Source organism: Eumetopias jubatus, unplaced genomic scaffold, assembly GCF_037043125.1.
Source record: "Eumetopias jubatus isolate StellerSeaLion01/CBP00866 unplaced genomic scaffold, mEumJub1_p1.0 scaffold_16, whole genome shotgun sequence".
NCBI lineage: Eukaryota > Metazoa > Chordata > Mammalia > Carnivora > Otariidae > Eumetopias > Eumetopias jubatus.
In genome coordinates, this window is record NW_028274822.1 from 18,257,612 (window position 1) to 18,276,839 (window position 19,228).

At 41.4% G+C, this 19,228-nt stretch overlaps 1 pseudogene; it reads left to right on the forward strand.

The window, feature by feature from the left end:
• Nucleotides 1-393: 393 nt before the first annotated feature.
• Nucleotides 394-996, forward strand: LOC114208869 (large ribosomal subunit protein uL6 pseudogene; annotated as a pseudogene).
• Nucleotides 997-19,228: the final 18,232 nt, after the last annotated feature.

Consider the following 19,228-nt stretch of genomic DNA (forward strand, 5'->3'; position numbering starts at 1 on the left):
TCCATGCCTGTGGAATAATAATGACTTTCTAGTAGTAAGACATTGACATTTCTAGGCTAAAAACTATTGTTGAAATGAAGCTGATTTCTCAGTAGGATGAAAAATGGGTCTTGCTTTCACCTGCTCTGATGATATGAAAATAATGGGTCTCCTTTACAGATTACCCCCCTTTTTTCAATCTTCAAAGGCAGTTGATTAACCTCTATTTATTTGTTTATTATTTTTTAAAGATTTATTTATTTATTTGAGAGAGACAGAGAGTGAGCAGGGGGTGGGGCAGAGGGAGAGAAAGAGAATCCCAAGTAGACTCCCCATTGAGCATGCGGGGCTCAATTCCATGACCTTGAGATCATGACCTGAGCTGAAATCAAGAGTCAGACGCTCGGACGAAAAACGTTCTCTCTTTGCTGCATCTCCTGCGAGAATGAAGACCATTTTCAGCAATCAGACTGTCGACATTCCAGAAAATGTTGACATCACTCTGAAGGGACACACAGTTATTGTGAAGGGACCCAGAGGAACCCTGTGAAGGGACTTCGATCACATCAATGTAGAACTCAGTCTTCTTGGAAAGAAAAAGAAGAGGCTCCGAGTTGACAAATGGTGGGAAAATAGAACTACTGTTCGCACTATCTGTAATCATGTACAGAACATGATCAAGGGCGTTACACTGGGCTTCCGTTACAAGATGAGGTCTGTGTATGCTCACTTCCCCATCAACATTGTTATTCAGGAGAATGGTTCTCTTGTTGAAATCCGAAATTTCTTGGGTGAGAAATACATCCGCAGGGTTCGGATGAGGCCAGGTGTTGCTTGTTCTGTATCTCAAGCCCAAAAAGATGAGTTAATTCTTGAAGGAAATGACATTGAACTTGTATCGAACTCAGCTGCTTTGATTCAGCAAGCCACAACTGTTAAAAACAAGGATATCAGAAAATTTTTGGATGGTATCTATGTTTCTGAAAAAGGAACAGTTCAGCAGGCTGATGAATAAGATCTGAGTTGTCCATCTACAGAAACAGCAAGATGACGGATGATTTTTCAGACTTGTGATATTTTAAATATGCAATAAAAGCTACACTGAATTGGGAAAAAAAAAAAGAGTCAGACGCTCAACCGATGGAGCCACCCAGGCATCCTGATTAACCTCTATTTATAAAACTCATAGAGTTTTTAAGGTATTAGTGTCATCTCTGTGCTGCCAAAGCTTTGAGGGGACTAAGAAGTTTCTAAGTGATTAGGATTCTAGCCATTCTGAAATATAATAATGTCGTACTGATGGAATTCACTTTACCAAGAGACATCTGACTGGAATCCTCTCCTAGAAAGAATCTAGTGCGTAGTACAGACTCTAATATGGAGACCAGAAGATATCTAGGAGGTGACTGGAAAATGCTCCAGAAATTAGTGAACCTCCCTAAGATTCTAGGGAGTGGGATTTAGACAAAACAAAGTACTGTGCTCAGTTAGGTGGGACTGAGACCCTTATTAATAAATAAGTTTATGTATAAACGAATCCAGTCTCCAAGATAGTGAGAGCAGCCAGCAACCTTCCAATTTGTATGCTGCTAAATAGGAACTTTTTGTCCCCACATGTGCCCCAGTGGATGTGTCCTGTGCTGAGAATCAGAAGGGGAGATTCTAGTCCCAGGTCTGCCCTGGGAAAGTCAGATTGCCTGATGGCTAAGTGTATGGACTTCAATAGCATGACCTTGGGAGTTAGTAAACAGCTTAAAGATGGTATAGAGGAAAATGAGATAATGTTTTAAAGTCCTTTAGTGTACTGCCTGGTACATCATTCCATAAATTCCAGTAATAGAATTCTGCATGGTGCCTCTATGGTTCTTAACCCTTTTTGTGCTGCTGGATCTCTGTGACAGTAGAGTGAAGCCTATTGACCTTGTCTCATAATTTTAGAAAGGCAGTTGTATTACATATGACTATCAAAGTAGCAAAAACAAAATTTTTGATATAGTAATATCTATTTCTTAGATTAACGCATTAAATAAGATTTAGTGGTGGGTGTAATACCTATTTATTTCAAAGTAGTGATGAACATTTGATATTTTAAAATACCTGCCGAAAGTTGATATGAAAATACCTGGAATTTCTATTGGTGACCAGGGCACAGGTATTGCTATCATTGTGATTTGTTGCTTACTTTCTTTTTTTTAAAAGATTTTATTTATTTATTTGAGAGAGAGAGAGAGTGAGAGAGAGAGAGCCCAAGAGAGGGTAGGGTCAGAGGGAGAAGCAGACTCCCTGCTGAGCAGGGAGCCCGATGTGGGACTCGATCCTGGGACTCCGGGATCATGACCTGAGCCGAAGGCAGTCGCTTAGCCAACTGAGCCACCCAGGCACCTGCTTACTTTCATAATTGAATGAAATTTGTTCATTTTAGTTGGAGGTTAATCAAAATAGAGATGTAATTTCTTTCCCATCCAGATTCAGGGACCTCTTGAATTCTTTGTAGAGTGAGTGACTGTTCCCCACGACTTAGGAGTTCTAATGCTAAAATTGGGACAGGCCCATGCAAACTGGGATAGTTGGTCACTTAGTGAACCTCAGTTTAAGCATCTCTGCTCTGGAAGCTCCATGGTAAGATGTAAATTTCTTTCTCAAAGGCAACCTATTACCCCACTATTACTTTTTCATCTATCAGGAGGAATTAGAATTGGCTTCAGTGACCTGAATTACTAAGGATATAGTTCCTTTAAATCTACTTTGCTTTAATTTTTTAAACACTTTCTTGATTTTAATTTTCAGTAGACTCCATTGTGTTTTTATTGTTGCTGTTGGAAGCTGGCAAGTTCATTACTAATTACAGCATAACAGTGGTTGTTTCAAATCTAAGCCAGTGCCTTTTGATTAGAGAAGTCAGAAAGCCAAGTCCAGCACAGGCATGCACACAGAAAAGCCAAATAGGGCCACAGCAGTGAGGGGTGGAAGAGGTGGATGCCCACGGGGATGCCGGGAGGCACTTTGTTTCTGATGTCCCTGTGTTTTTTTTTAGCACAGTCATGCAAAGGTACCCAGTCCTGAGTAAGAGTCAAGGGACTTAGGCTCCAGGCTTGCACCTGTCATTCACTAGCTGTGTGACTTAGTAGAAATCAGTTCGCTCCTCTGAGCCCCTGAAATTCCTTCCAATGCCAATATCCTCTGGTTGTCAATCTGAGAAGCCACACTTTTCGTGCCCATTCACCTGGGAAGTATCATCCCTCAGTATCCTGTTACTAGATGGAGGAAAGGAAGTATACAACAGGCACATGTCCCTCCTCACTCCCCACTTTGAGCCAGGTCTAACATGCCATTAGTCATGGTTCATGGAGCTGCTGGCTCCTGGTCTGTAGGCTCCCCACAAGGAACGCCATGGAGTATTCATGGGGCAGCATTGGTATTCAGCCCAAGGGGGTTATTTGGGACAGCTCTCTGTGGAGATTGATATTCCTGTGTATGGCTGTAAAAATGAGTGGGCCTACTGGTTTTTCCTGTTTAGCTTCTATTGGCTGAACATTTTAGCTGATGAATAAAGACACCTCACTCTGGCTCCCAATGCTTCATCTAGTCATGGAGGTCACTTATAGATAGGGCCGAGCCACATGGAAGGCTTCCATATCCTGTGAGGGATGTTTTTAATTGTATTCTGATAGGAATCATGGGTTTTTTGGTGGGGAGGGGCAAGAAACAAAGCAATCAAACATTTTTTTTTAGCTCCCAAAAATAAATATTTATTGGGGAAAATTTAGACAATTACAAAAAGGCACTGAAATATCACCATGCTATGATAACCACTGTTAAGTAAGATGCTGGTATCTATCCTTCCATGTATAGATGTGAGAGAAAAGGCATATGGAATATCTGAAGAGATTTCTGAATGTATCTACTCATGAAAACTATCTCTACTATCCAGTGAGCTTCATTCTGAAATTAAGTAGTATGTGCTAACTCCTCAGAGCTCTTTACTTTAGAAGAAAAGAACAGGGTGGGAAGTGCAAGCCTTTTTGGAGGAGCTAGGATCTGTAGCTGGATACCAAGAAGTTCAACTGGGATGATTTCTATTTGCACACCATCTTTTGGTGATATCTATTTGTAAAAGTGTAAAGTCTAGCGGCGCCCGGGTGACTCAGTCAGTTAAGTGTCTGCCTTTGGCTCAGGTCATGATCCCAGGGTCCTGGGATTGAGCCCAGTGTTGAGCTCCCTGCTCATCAGGGAGTCTCCTTGTCCCTCTCCCTCTGCTCCTCCTCCCCAACTCATGTTCTCTCTCTCTCTCAAATAAATAAATAAAATCTTTAAAATAAAATAAAAGTGTAAAGTCTAAGGTACTGTATTAATTTGAGTAAGCTAGCTTATGTTTTGGTAATAAATTAACCCCCAAATCTCAGTGGTTTAACAACAGAAGTTGACTTGCCTCACTTGAACACTTTTGGGAATGCAAAATCATGACTAGGTTTCTGAAGATGTCATTTTTCTTTGAGGCTGTCAGGAATCTATCTGACCACTCCGGCTTCTGGCCTCCCTTTCTGTGGCCACTTTCTCCCTCCACAGAGGGACTAAGTCTATTTTTCTTTCTTCATCACAGTGCTGTTGCCTATATGGTCCCTTGAGCTTCTTCTCTGTGCCCCCAGACTGCCAGCTGAGGGGGCCAGGCTCCTAGTTCCCAGCACCTAGGCTATTTTCATAATTCTCTCCTTACATGGGCTGGGGCTTGTGGGTGCTATGGACTTACCCAGTCGTGTCCCAAGTGCCTGGCTCGGGGAGCCCCATTGCAAATCTGAGATTATTATGGCTTGTGCATCTCCAGAGCAATCCCTGGTTTGAAAACAAGGTAAAGTCGTGGAATTGGAATGAGGACACCAAGCTGGGAGCTGAGCAGAAGGGGGACTGTGGGGAGCTGCCATGTGAGGAAGGTCCGTGTGGTCAGAAGGAAAGCAAATGAGAAACACTTCCCTGAAGCAGCATGCTGAGACCATTTAAAGGGGTTGCCAGGGAGGTAACTCTACCCACAACGGGGAAATAGTCTAGGCATGCAGCAAAGGGAATATAGAGAATTACAAAGATTAAAGAGAATGACAAAGTTCTCTGGTCTCTTGTCCCTGGTTGGTAGTTCATGATTCTCTTCTTTAGAGAGTATCCAGGTCAACCCAACCCTCTCCTTTTATACCAAGGACTTACTGAACTTAACTCTTCCATCGTTACTTGTCTCTGTTCTAGTGTTTGCTCTATTCATTACATGGAAAATACCCTCCCTTAGTTAAGGCTGGATCAGAGAGTGAGAACAGACTGGCCATATGTGTTCCCTTGCACTGGCAGAGCATTTCCTGGTCAGGCCATCCAAGTTCGGGGCTTAGGGGGTAATGTCTCCCATCTGGGAATGCTCAGTTTCCTACAGGAAAAAGCATTTGGGCCATTTCTTTCTTTTTTTTTTAAAGATTTTATTATTTATTTGACAGAGACACAGCGAGAGAGGGAACACAAGCAGGGGGAGTGGGAGAGGGAGAAGCAGGCTTGCTCTGGAGCAGGGAGCCCGATGCGGTGCTCTATCCCAGGACCCTGGGATCATGACCCAAGCTGAAGGCAGATGCTTAACGACTGAGCCACCCAGGTGCCCCTGGGCCATTTCTTTTTAGAAGCCTTCACATTCATGTAATTTTGTCTCATAAGAATGCAGGCTCCCAAGTAGTCATTCTGGTCCTGACATACTTTAAGGCAGAAAACATTCTTGTACTGTAAATGTTCCATTTTGAAGGATGTAATTCTTCCAAAAGGACAAAACAAATCTATGTGTTCAGTTTCTGATTTTCTATTTAACTCTGATTTTTCTCTCCTTTAAGTCACTCCATCACCCTCCTTTATATCCTCTATGCTTTGTGAATGATAGTTTCCATTTCTGAGAAAAATGTCTCCACCTAAATTTTCACCTTAGTTCCCAACAGGCTTTGTTTGCTGATTAGGTCACAAAGGTTTTTGGAGGCGAAATCAGACATATTAGTGTTTGTGACTAAAGTTGTTTAGATCTATATCTATATATCTATGATATCTGCTGCAAGATGAGAATGAGTTAAATTGATCTTTAAGTGTTGAACAACTGTGTCTACTGAAGCATTTCAGACATTTCTTCCGAACTTATCACTTCATGTCATAGGTTGGTCAACTTTTGTATTTTCACCATACACGTTTTTTACTTTCAATGTGGTTGCATGAACCCCAGCCGGAAAACTCACTTAACACTAGATCAGTATCCCTGGCACTGAGCATCTCTTGGGTGTTGGAATGAGTTCTTGTATACAAGTAACATCTTTAGAATTTGTTGATTTTGGAGGCGATGTTTGATTTGTTTCTGAATCCATTGTTGGAAGCACATCCATTTACTGTCTATAGACTGGAGAACTATATAAATGTAATTTGAGAACATAGCTTCCACACCCAATAATGCTGTTGGGCTTTTACTGTGTGGGTTTGTTATCTTTAAAGGGGAAAAATGACACCTGAAGCACATCTGAGTCTGTATCACTGAATTGTGTTCCATGGCCCCTTCTGTACGGGTCCTCGAATGACTTGGTGGTCGGGGTTACAATGTAAATGGATGTAGTGGGTTGAGCTGTGGCCTCCAAAAGATGTGTCCACCTGGAATGTGACCTTATTTATAAAACAGGTCTTTGCAGATGTCATTAAGGTAAAGATCTTGAGATGAGATCACTCTGGATTATGGTGGGCCCCAAACCCAATGGCAAGCCCTTAGAAGAGAAGAGAAGGGGAAACAGATACAGAGACACAGAGAAGGCCCTGTGAAGATGGAGGCAGATTGGAGTTATGTACCTATAAGCCAAGGAACACCGGGCTTGCTGGCAGCCACCAGCAGCTAGGAGAGAGACCAAATGATTCTCCCTCAGAACTTCAAGAGGGAATCAACCTTGCTGATAGCTTGATTTCAGACTTCTGGCCTTAAGAACTGTGAAAGAATAGATTTCTGTTGCTTTAAGCCATTGAGACTGTGGTAATTTATTATGACAGCCGTAGGAAATGAATACAGTGGAGGTTGTCAAATGAAATATTTTACATAAAGAACATGTAACTTAAAGCATGGCTTGGCAAACCATAGCCCCATGGGCCAAATCTGGCTGCTGCCTATTTTATAAATAAAGTTTTATTGGAACACAGCCATACTCATTCATTTATGTATCATTTCTGGTGCTTTTATGTTATGATGTCAGAGTTGAGTAGTTGTGACAGACTGTAAGACCTACAGTGATTAATACATTTACTAATATATTTTTTGTGCAAATACAGATTTACTTAAGAGAGGGACAGCAATGGGGAAATAGGGAATTCTGTAGTGATTTCTTCAGCCACCCTTAAATACATCTGCTTTGAAAATATATGTGTTCATATTTCAATTTGCTTAAAGTCACATTTCTCCTATAGAAGTGGAGATACTGATTAAAAGAAAGTACAACAAAAACAACAGATCTATAGGATTTGTGTAGCCTCAAGGTAGATTGTTAGTTCATCCTCCTCATTTTGGGTTCTTGGACTTAATGTGAATTGGAAGCATTATTAGGTTGGTAGGATTGAGTAAGCAATAAACATCCTCTTGGAATAAGGAAAAGAGCTATCTATCATTGTATTGAAGGTTTGTCTTTCCCAGATAGTCCTGGTGCTTTTTATTTGATTAGCAATGAGGAGCCACTGGATGAGCTTTCTCTCTAAATGTGTGAAGTTCTCCCATCTCCTAAACAGGAGAAGTAGTAACTGAGTTGATGTAGCACACACCAGTAGCTTATTTATTTATGTTAATATAGTACATTAATAGGCATTACCTCTCTGTGGAGGAAGTCATCCTCAATGATGATGCATGCTTTTCTCCTAAACTTTTTGCCTTTTCTAAGCTTTTTAAAGTTTTCTAGGGAAATAAAGATTGAGAAAGTTGGTCACTGACCTTACATTGAACATTTCTGACTGCCTTTGAAAAAGACTCCTCTTGCAAAATTTTTTCATGTCTCTTGAAAATTTTTGTCAAGGGATTATTCAGGGAAATAATCATGGATGTTCAAACATTGTTACAAAGATGTTCATCAAAGTACAGTTTACAGTGATGAATAATGGCAAAGAACCTAAACTTAAATTTGAAACAATAGAAAATGGGTTAAATAAATGCTTCCGTCCTGTGAGCTTATCAAAGAATATTTAATGACAGGGAAAGATGCTCTTGATATATTTTTAAGTGGGGAGAAAGCAGAAAACACACAGGATGCATGGTGTAGAAGAAGCACACAGGTGAAACAGGTGAATTTTAGGTGTTTTTTAAAAAATATTTTTGCTTATCTCTATTTCCTAATGGTTTTTCAAAGAATATTTTTATAATAATCAGAAAAAAGAGTTAAGATGAGCAGACTGTCCTACCAAATATTTCATTGAGAGTTAAGAATGTTGGTTGATAGAAAAATAACTTTCTTCTCCTTTTGCTTCCCAGAAAAATTGATAAAGTATTTAAATTGTTGCTTGCTAGGAGAGTGCATTTGGACAAGGGACTTTCTCCCCTGAGCCTTGATTTCTTCATCTGGAAATGAGAGCTTTGAATTCACTGAATCCGGAAGTTCCTGGTCACCTATGACTTTCTTTTTTTTTTTTAAAGATTTTATTTATTTGACAGAGAGAGACATAGCGAGAGAGGGAACACAAGCAGAGGGAGTGGGAGAGGGAGAAGCGGGCTTCCCAGGGAGCGGGGAGCCTGATGCTGGGCTCGATCCCAGGACCCTGGGATCATGACCTGAGCTGAAGGCAGACGCTTAACGACGGAGCCACTCAGGCGCCCCCAGATTGGTCCTTTTATGAGTGGGGTTTCCTTAATCCGCTTTGTCTTGATCAAGTGGTGAAAATGCATTTTCTTAGGGAAAAAAATTCTACTTTTAAAATTTAATTTGTACTAAGTGGCCCCAGGCAAAGAGAGCCTGCAATAAACTTGGTGTCAATTTCATGTTTTGTCCAAATTTGTGAAGTGCTTTGTTTTAGAAAAACTTACCATTTCTTTGTTGGGGTGTGTAATCATCAGATTGGCAAGGAGTTTTCAGAAAATATAAGCCTTAAGTATTACATTTGGCCTTTACAATTTTTATTGTGTTCACTTCAGTGGGGCCATTCTTTTTTCTCTCTGCCCCTCTCTCTGTCCCTTACCTGCATCCCAACATTCCCTGGCATTGCCCAGTATGAAAGATATTCCCTTGTAATGTGTTGAACTGTAAGTTCCTTCAGGATAGGCATTGTGATTTTGTATCCCGTTCCTATCCTGCCCAGTGTTGTACATAGTGACCAGCAAGGGCTTTTGGTATGAATTAAAGAGCATTGCAGCAGGCTCTTCCAAATGGGACCCTGTTTCCTAAAGGCAGGGTCTTTCTAATAATGTGATATTTTTACCCTATGCAAGTTCTTGTTTTGCTTGAAATTATAACCAGACAAGTACAAGAACAGGATACACTTTGGTGCATGAATATGCTGGGACATTCTTTTTTTTTTTTTTAAAAGATTTTATTTATTTATTCATGAAAGACAGAGAGAGAGAGAGAGAGAGGCAGAGGGAGAAGCAGGCTCCCAAGGGGCAGGGAGCCCGACACAGGACTCGATCCCAGGACCCTGGGATCATGACCTGAGCCGAAGGCAGACGCTTAACCATCTGAGCCACCCAGGCGCCCTATGCTGGGACATTCTTGATGTTGGAGCATGGTTATTGAGAAAAGCAATTCCTAGGGCTGTTCATTCATTCAGTCAACACGTATTTTTCACGGCGCTATCTGAGGCAGCTCAGTCAGAGCAGAGTGAGGACTTTTGGTGTCTGTGGTGTAGGCATCAAGATGGGAAGGGAGATAAAAAAGAGAAGTGACACATAGACTCTGGTGTATCCATCCATCCATCCATCCATCCATCCATCCATCCATCCAACAGAGATGAATTGCTAGCCTACTAAGTTCCCAACACTGTTATCGGCACTGGGAGCATAGTGTGATTAAGAGAAGCAAAGTTACGTACTTTGTAGAAGGTGGGGCTTATAGTAAGTGGGAGATGCAGACAATGGAGTAATTAAATACTATCACTTTAAACAAGGAAAGCAAATCCTGGGGCTTCTAGGTGGCTCAGTTTGTTGAGCATCTGACTCTTGGTTTTGGGTCAGGTCATGATCTCAGGGTCATGGGATTGAGCCCTGAGTCAGGCTCTTTGCTCAGTGTGCAGTCTGCTGGAGATTCTCTCCCTCTCTCTCCCTCTCCCTCTACTCCTTCCCCTGCTCTTGCATGCTCTCTCTCTCTCTAAAATAAATAAAATCTTAAAAAAAAAAACAAGGAAAGAAAATGCTATCAAGAAAAATAAAACCATGTAAAGGGATGGAGGCCGATGGGGGCACTGAGGGACGGCTCTGTGAGAAGGTGGCCTGAAGAGAGACTGGAATGGGATGAAGAAGCAAGAGAGAACGCTGGACTGAGCATCAGATTGTGATCTCATTTTAACTCCACCACTGACAGTGTGACATGGACCAACTCCTCAGTGTCCCTCCCTCACCTGATTATTGATGAAATAAAGTGACATGTGTGACTGTACATTCAAGATGAATGTATTATTATTAATAATGTTTAAGTCCTGTTGTGTGTTGTATCAATGACCTATGGAAGGTTGATGTGTGGGGGCGCTTTTACTATTTGCTGCTCATTTATGGCTGAAGACAGTCAAGCCCAGCCTTCCTGGAGTGGTCCAAATCTCTGAGGAGAATTCCTCAAAACACAGGGAATGAAAAAAGGGAGGGTGCACTTAATCTCTGCATTGGATGGACAGTGTTAGTGTGGGGGTGGGGGTGGGGGGTCTTCCAGATGGGACAGAGACACCCAGCTGTGTTTCCCAATGCACAGTAGAAGAGTTTATTCAAAAACAATGCATTCAGTACTGTGTTTGGCACATGAGGCAATGAGGCAGGCATAGTCACATGGAACAGGTGCATCTGGGGAGACGTCGAAGCAGATCATTGCGTTTTCTTCACACGCTACAGTCACAAGATACACACAATTACCTCTACAAAAGAAAATCATCCTTGTTTACCAAGAAGGCAGAAGGTATTTACATGTTCCTCAGTCCAGCAGTGCTGGCTCCTTTCAGGTCTCTGTGGCCCTGTCCATCTGGCACTTTGTTTCTCAGGGCAGCTGAGGCTGCCCGTCAAAGGAGATAGGAGTCTGATCCGAAGGGCCGCAGCTTCTCCCCAAGAGCAAGAGTGCTTCTGATGTAGTTGAGAAGGAGTGAAGTCTTCAGTGCCAGTCTCTCAGCATAAAATGACATTTTCCAAAATAAATGCATCAAGTGTGTGAGGGGAGGTCTCTATGTTATGACAATATAAGAAGCATTTTTCCCTGACGCATGCTTCTTCCTCTTTTCTTTAATAACTTACATTCACTGTTCTCCCACCTTTTGGTTTCATCATTGCTCTAAGAAGAGCTTTGTTCCTCCTTCTACAGTGGTATAACATTCTTTAAAAAGATGCTGAAATGAAACTGTGAAACCAAGTAGGTCAAGTGAGAGAAGATATCACAAACATTCTTTTGTCTTGATTTCTGATTTATGCTTTACAGTGGATTGTCAGCTTCCCATCTAAAGAATGGAGGCAGCATGGTGTGCTGGAGTAGAATCAGTGGTTGGGAGACCCGGACTCTAACTGCAGTTAACTAGCTGGGCAGCTAAATCACTTCCTACTTTCTGGACCTCAGCTGTCTCATCTCCTTGTTGAAGATGTTGATCTGGAATCTAGACGTGAGATAATGTCTAGACCTGTGAAGTTCTGCTCTGCATGTAGTTGACTCTCCTATGTGAGTACACGATGCTGCATGGTGATGTTTTAGTATTTTTGTTCTGTGTCCTGGGAGAATTTCAGCGCTGATTGCTGATGCTTGGTGATTGGATCTCAGCTCATCAACAAACCCCTCCCAGGGCTCTTGGCTGTAAGGCTGCTTTTCGCATAATAAGGGCTTAGATTTGGATTTTGAAATGTAGTTAAAGGGTGTTTAGACATGGAGACCAATTATTCTAAGTCTTGCAGAATGATCTAGATTCCAGATTTCAGAGGGAAACCTCCCCTTTCCTTTTTGTAAGTACTTCAGTGACTTTATTTCACATCTGCACATTGATCAAACCTTTCTCCCGTCATCTACCAATTTTTCTAACCTACTTCCCTAGCTAAAAATATTGTGGGAGTGACTGGTTCCTCAAGCCTCGTTTTGCTTGAATTTGTTCATAATAAAATGGGGCCTACTGTCAAGTCCTTTCTGCTTGTAGCTATGGACTTATCTCTTTGGTGTCCAGAAAAAAGCCAGGGGAAGAAGGTATATTTTTTGCTGAGGCTACAGGCAATTTGTTGAATACAGAAAAACATCTGAACATATACCTGATTTATTTACAACAAAATGTAGCTTATTCAGTATAAAGAAGCAAGCTCATTTCAATGACTGCTAGAGAGTACAGAAAACAGAAGGCTACTCTGGCCTTTTAAACTTAAGATAGACAATGTTCAAGTTGAGTTTCAAACATTTGTAGTCTAGAAATGCCTTACAGACCCTGAAGGATATTTTACTACAGTAAGGAAAGTAGATGTTCCCTGTTATGATCTAATTTTGATTTACTACATACAGAATGAAAGCCTATGTCCACTTATCATGTTTGAGGAATTAAATACATTCTTTTTCGAGTGTTGCCTTCCAAAGGATTGAATCAAATCCACCTAAGAATGATTTCCATCAGAAAAATCTTTAATTTGCAAACAAAGCTTGTTTTGTGGTTCACCAGAGTGTCTGATTTCTAAACACTCTGTGAAGTAGGGCATTCACTTACAGCTAGTGGGAGGAAGAAGGAAAGTTGTACTATTGCTCAATGCCCAGGGGACTGCAGTGGCCAAATGTTTGTTGGTAGGTTTTCTCAGGGTCCAGCTAGCACAGCTAAGGGCGAGGCATCACACGATGTCTTCCTCTACAAAGTCTATCCAGTGGTGTTCTTAATTGTGGTCTTTATTGCCCATTAGAAACTTTTTGTGGGCAAAAAAAGCCCAGCTGAGTGCATACTCAAGCCTTGGGCATGAAACTTAGCAGATTTCCCTTAATGGGGTAGAGACGCTTGAACCGTGGAGCCTCTCCCGGTGTGGCGGGACTAGGTAAGCCTACGGGATGTCTGTTCTTCCCCCGCTCCTGTGCAGGCACTGATTTCTGGGTGCTGTGTCAGAGAACGAGGAGCAAGTGGACAGGGAAAATTAGAGATTTGGAAAAGAGGCAATGGACCATAGGATTTGAGAAAAGATCAGCCAAACATGGTTTCAACTGGCAGTTAAATTAAAGGATGTTTACCTGGAAGCTCAACCATGGCAGGTAGTCTTCCAGAGGACTGAGTGGTCTGTTGAGAGGTTCTTAAGAGTCACGTGGCTAGGAAATATTTTGCACACCTTAGAGTCCTTAGCCTCAAGGACCCAATAATATACTAAAAATTAGTAGATATAACCAAAGTAGAAACGCCTCCTTGCAGGGAGGGGGCACTTGGGATTTTCTCCAAAGCTGCTGCGAGCCTCCCTGTTTGGTCCTCTCTGACTCAGAAGATGCCCAGGCAGGGCCGTGCTGGAGCCAGCCCATAGTGGCTCCTGAAAACCTGTTGTTATATATTCACCTGGTTGACAGCAAGTTAGGAGCTTGAAACTGTCTATGTTGAGAATATTTATACCATGGGAATTGGCAAGTGCTACACATGAGGGCTCCACCTTCTCCAGAGCCAGTTGTTAAATATTTAGCAGCACACCAAAGAGCTACAATTGTCTCAGAGTCCCACAGAAAGAAAATCAAAGGAGCCCTTTAGTGTCTCTGATGATTAAAGGCTTTGCATGCACACAGCTGTCAAAAGGAGCCTGGCCAAAACTTCACTAGCGCGGTGGCATCTTACCCAACAGTGGCTGATACATGGCAGCCAGTGATAGCTGCTTCATTTGGTCTTAGGATTTTAACTTCTTGCATTTCCTTTTTTGATTGGTTTCATTTTAACCTGAGGATCTTTGCATTTTGGACGTTACCTGTAGGTTGGGAAATCAGACCCCTTTAGGAATATTTTAGGCTCTGGGAATGACATCCAAGTAGAATCTGAATGAATCATTTAACTTCCCTGTTTCTCAATCTGTCTACTTGTAAAGATGAATGACCTGAGATCTGCCTCTTCGTTTGAAATATCAAAAGTGAAATATAAAGAGCTGGCCTTGGGGTAAAGTAAATTAAAGCTATGTCCCTCACTTCAGCTGTCTTCAGGCTTGTATCCATTCTGACTAAATTAACCAGTTACTATTTGCTTACAAATTAGTGACAGGTCAGTTCAGCCAAAACAGTTGAATAGTTGAGTCACTAAGACTGTGTCTATTACCGCCATGTATTATGATAACTTCAAGGAACAGATGTGATACTAATTGCATGAGGAGTGATAAGCATTCAGCTACTTTGGTCAAAATGGTATCTATGACTTTGCTATATATTATTTGTTTCCAAATGCTGGCAACATCAGAATCACCTGGGAATCTTTGTAAGCTTAGCTTATCCCAAGACATTCTGAGTCAAAGGTCTGGGGTGGGGCGCAAGAGTTGTGTTTTAAAGAGCTCCTCATGTCATACAGCTTTGTTTGCTGGTGGATCAGCAGCATAATCCAGGTCCTAACCCCGTAACCCCATTGTAATCTTAGACTGGAGTCAGTTTTTCTGTGACAGGCTCTTCACTGTGATTCTACTGTAATTAACAACATGAGAATGGGCTTCATTGAGGAAAAAAAGCATCTATTAAAACACATATCTTCAATAATAAGTCAACACAATAAAAACAAATTTTAGGAAATACTGTGTAATACAATAATTACATTCTAAAATGTTTCCCATTTCAAATGTTATATCTATGTGGCAAAGCAATCAGAGCGTGAGAGAGGCGTATTTAGTCATTTTGGTCCTTGGTGTCAGTTCATCCATGGCCTTGATTAATTGGGCCACAGAGCCCAGATAGGTCAGTCAGGTGGCCCAGGGGGGTCTCGGGCACCTGTGCTGCTCCATCTGGGTTTTTCAGCCACATATACACAGTCCCAACAATCTTTGTAAGCAAAAGGACAGTTCTGCATATTCAGGGAGAAGTAGAGGCTTAACAGATACTTTTGCCTGGCACATTTAAACAATTAGAGGAAAAGGACTTAAGGATCCAGATTTATACAGAAAATTATTTGGTCTGTTATTTTGCACATGAAGACTCAGCTCAACATTATTCATTACTATTTGCACATCTTCTCAGCATATTGAACTAATGCAGTAATGCAAAGTCTGCTATTGAAATTACTTACAATGTGGAAGGCATTGACAAAAGGTATTCCTTACCTTAACAGGCCCCAGCTGAAAATAAGACAAATGGAGCAATACAACAAGTGAACTGTTTTGGGTTTTTTTTTTTTTAGGTTAAGTAAACTGAATAAAAATTTTAAAAAGAAGTACATAACTATTCTCAGTATTCAATTTTAAGTTGTGCATACATATTGCTAAAACAATGTTTTCTAAGGTGAATACCGAATTAGTGGATAAGATTCCAGCTGTCAAATGTGAACTGTTAGTAACTAAATTGTGATTTACCAGAATCATGATTTACCAAGGGGGTTTTCTCTCATTTCAGGGGAGAATGTAGGTTATTACCAATGGACTGTTGTATGCCTAGGCAACCATCTCCTTTACTGTTTTACATTGACAAATAAATACTTTTTTGGGGGGGGGATGAGAATAAATTTTCCTCCTTTACAGTCTGGACTTATTTTCTGTGCCGTGGGGACCCCAGACTAAAATACTTTCTTTTTGGGCCCATATTCATTTAATGCTGATGAGGAGTAGATGAGGAATTAGACTTTTTCTACTGATTATCTATGCAATCTTGGGAAAATCACTTAGCCTCTCTGTTTCTCCTTTGTAGCATCTCATTTGTAGCATCAAGGATTTCTCATTTGTAGCATCAAGGATTAGGACTAGAGAAGCTGAAAGGCTCTTCCATTTGTGGTATCCTATGGTTTTACAATTCTGTCCCTGCTTCCTCTGGCCTCAGGTCAACTTTTCTTTGCTGTCTGAGAGTGTCTAATTACTACTGTGTAGCCCAAAGTCAGAGGAAATGCTCTTCCCTTCCTTAGCTTCCCCACCAAATTAGGTTAGTCATGGCACTCACATTCGTAGATGGCTGGAGGCCCGGGCACAAGGAGGCTGGAGGAACCTCCCCCCTTACACGTCCTGGCTGGCAGCCCCATGGTCATACGCCCGACATGAAGGTCACAGGCAAATGGTACAGCAGTCACAGCACTTTTCAATGGTCAAGGACACTTGAGACGCAAAAGCAAAGGCAGAGGAACTGTAAATGTTTTAATCATCAAATATGGGAAAGATTTCTGGGTGGGGGGGGAATTCTTGATACCTCATTTTAGCTCTCTATCCCCTGGTTTAAATGTCTGCACATGACTTTCAGAACAACCAATGAAAACTGGTTGAGGGACTGGCATTAAACTGGTCACTAAATGTTTGTGGACTTTTTTCTCCTCTGCAACTGACTTGGTCATTTGTGTTGGTATCATACGTAGATGGCCTTGAGGACTTAATGGTGGAATTTATTCTAATAGCTGAGGGTGAATTCTGCTGTGAGGATCCCAGACAAAAGGATGCACTTAGCCTAGAACCAATAAAGCAAGGGCAATGCACAAGCCAGGGGTTTGTATCTGAGCTGAATCAGAAAGGGGGATTCAATAGTCCTTTCTGCCTGTTTCACTGCTCTTGACCGCACAGCCCCGGAGTTCTGGTTACTTACACTACTGCCTTTCGAATCAGGACTCAGGGGACCCACCGACTCTTTTGGTCATGACAGTGGTCATATAGATTTGATCTTTGAAACAGTCTTTAAAAACAAAAAGAGATTGTGAATGATCAGCTAGAGGCTGAGTTTCTCTATGCTGGAACTACAGGTCAAGGGCACAACAAACAAAAGAAGCAACAGTAAAAGCTGCCACATACTGAGTGCTTACTACATGCTGAAAACTCGGATAGAAGCTTTACCCACATTCAGAGTCTCATTTTTCAAACAGGAGGGAGATAGGCTGTGCAGAAAGAATTTATAAGGTATGAGAATTGTGGTTAACCACTATGGAAGGGCTTGGGGCTTTCTTCAGAGATTTTTTAAGAAACGGGAAGGGTGGTCTTTTGGATCAGTTCCAGGGAGTCCTGCCTGGCAGCAGGATAAGCCTGATCTCTAAGCCCTCTAGTTCTGGGAAACAAGCCTGTTTCTTCAATATTCTGAGTTCTTGTGAAAGTGACAGATGAAATGGTGTTGGGAGATGGAAAAATCCTCTCTCTCTGATGTTAAGATGGAGCCAAGAGTGATGTGAGATGTAAAATGTCTTCCTGAACTTGAAAAGACCAAAAAAACCCCAAACCAACAAACCAACCAACCAACCAACCAACCAACCAACCAACCAACCAACAAAAAATCACAAACAAAAAACCCCAAACCAAAATGGCATTATGTTGAGGTCTACTTTAAAAGGTCCACCATAGAACAATGAACTGTTTTTAGGGATTTTGGTCTTTTGCTCTTTTAACCTGCCTGGTTCAACGTGTCTACATATTTATATTTAGTGAAATCTAATGGGCACATTGGGATTAAAACTCCAGAGTCAGGATCTGGCCCATGTAACATTGGCATTAATATCACTTAGCTGTAACCAAATGAACTAAGTGCTTAGGAAGAGCCAACTAAACACTTCTGTCAGTTATCAATCTCACAGTGATCCTAACAGAGCACAGCATGAGCACTGGAGTACTGTCCTCTTTAAAGTGACAGGAAACAAGCATGAGGTGGTTTTGATGCCCATCAAATTATACCAGTGAATTTAAAAATGTTTTTTTACTGTCTCCCCTTCTAATTATTTCAAGTATTGAGCTGTGTTAGTGTTTCCCATTCTGAAACATCTATTCCTATTTCTTCCTGTCTGTTTGGATTGCCATTCATACAGCATTGTAAGATGTGTCACAATTGAACCCGTACGGTTTTTCTTTCACTAGTTAATATCTGGATCAATGTAAGCTGCTCTGATGAGCTTTCTGAAAAACATGAGAATAAGACAGCTCCCCTTTAGGACCAGGAGGCAGATAAGCATAAGAACTATGTCTTTCCTTGTCTTTCCTTACTGAATTTGGTTTAACTCTGGGCATGATGATACCTTCCCAAAGAGGGACAGTGAGCTGATTACTGAACTACAGCAATTATTTTAAACAGCATTTGTAACATTACAAGCAATCTAGGCTGAGATTTCTGGAAAAGAATAAGCTACCCCACCCAGATGTATTACAAATGTGCTTGACTGGCATTTGGAAAGAAGAAACAAACTCTTATTAAAATTTAACGTCAACTTGGCCAGACTTTGGGCTGAACTGGAAGAACAAAGTGCTCCTCAGTGAAAAGCCAGGGGTGGGAGTGATGTGATTTCTACTTCTGAGGCTGATATAATAAAAAAGAAAATAGCCAACTAATTCCTTCATGCCAGGTGTACACAGCTCAAATTCCAAGGGTTATTTTGTACCAAATCTTCCTATTACCCAATGGTTTTTCCTTATGAAATGCTTAATTTTTAGGTATACAGATTTTATTTCATTTTTAGATATACAGATTTCAGTGGAAAAAGGGACTATCCAGTGTCTACAATTGTATTGAAGAGAACAAATGGTTCTGAGCGGTGCTGGTGGACACAATGATACTGAAGATGACCTCCCCTCAGCCCTAGTCACAGGGGGCCTGTCCTGGTCAACTTCAGATCTTCTATTTTGCTCTAACCCTCCTGGTTTTCAAAGACTCTGAATGGGCACCATGGTTACAATGCTTTAGCGTATATGGGGATTCCATAACAACTTCTAAGCGTTCTTCTTCCTTTTCCTCTATATGTTCCAGGCTCTTAACCTGACTCATTGCCTCTATATTCTGAGAGAACTCCCAGCCCAGTGCTTGGGTTGAGATTGTGAGAGGCACTAAACTCAGGCTGGAATACTCTTGCAGATGTGGCAATAGAATGATTTGCCATAATAGCACTCATGTCAAAAGATGCAATGCCACCCATGACATAAATTTTCTTTGTGATTAGTGAAAGATGCACTGCAGTATATGCCACTCACCACAGAGGGACCATTCTGCTGTAG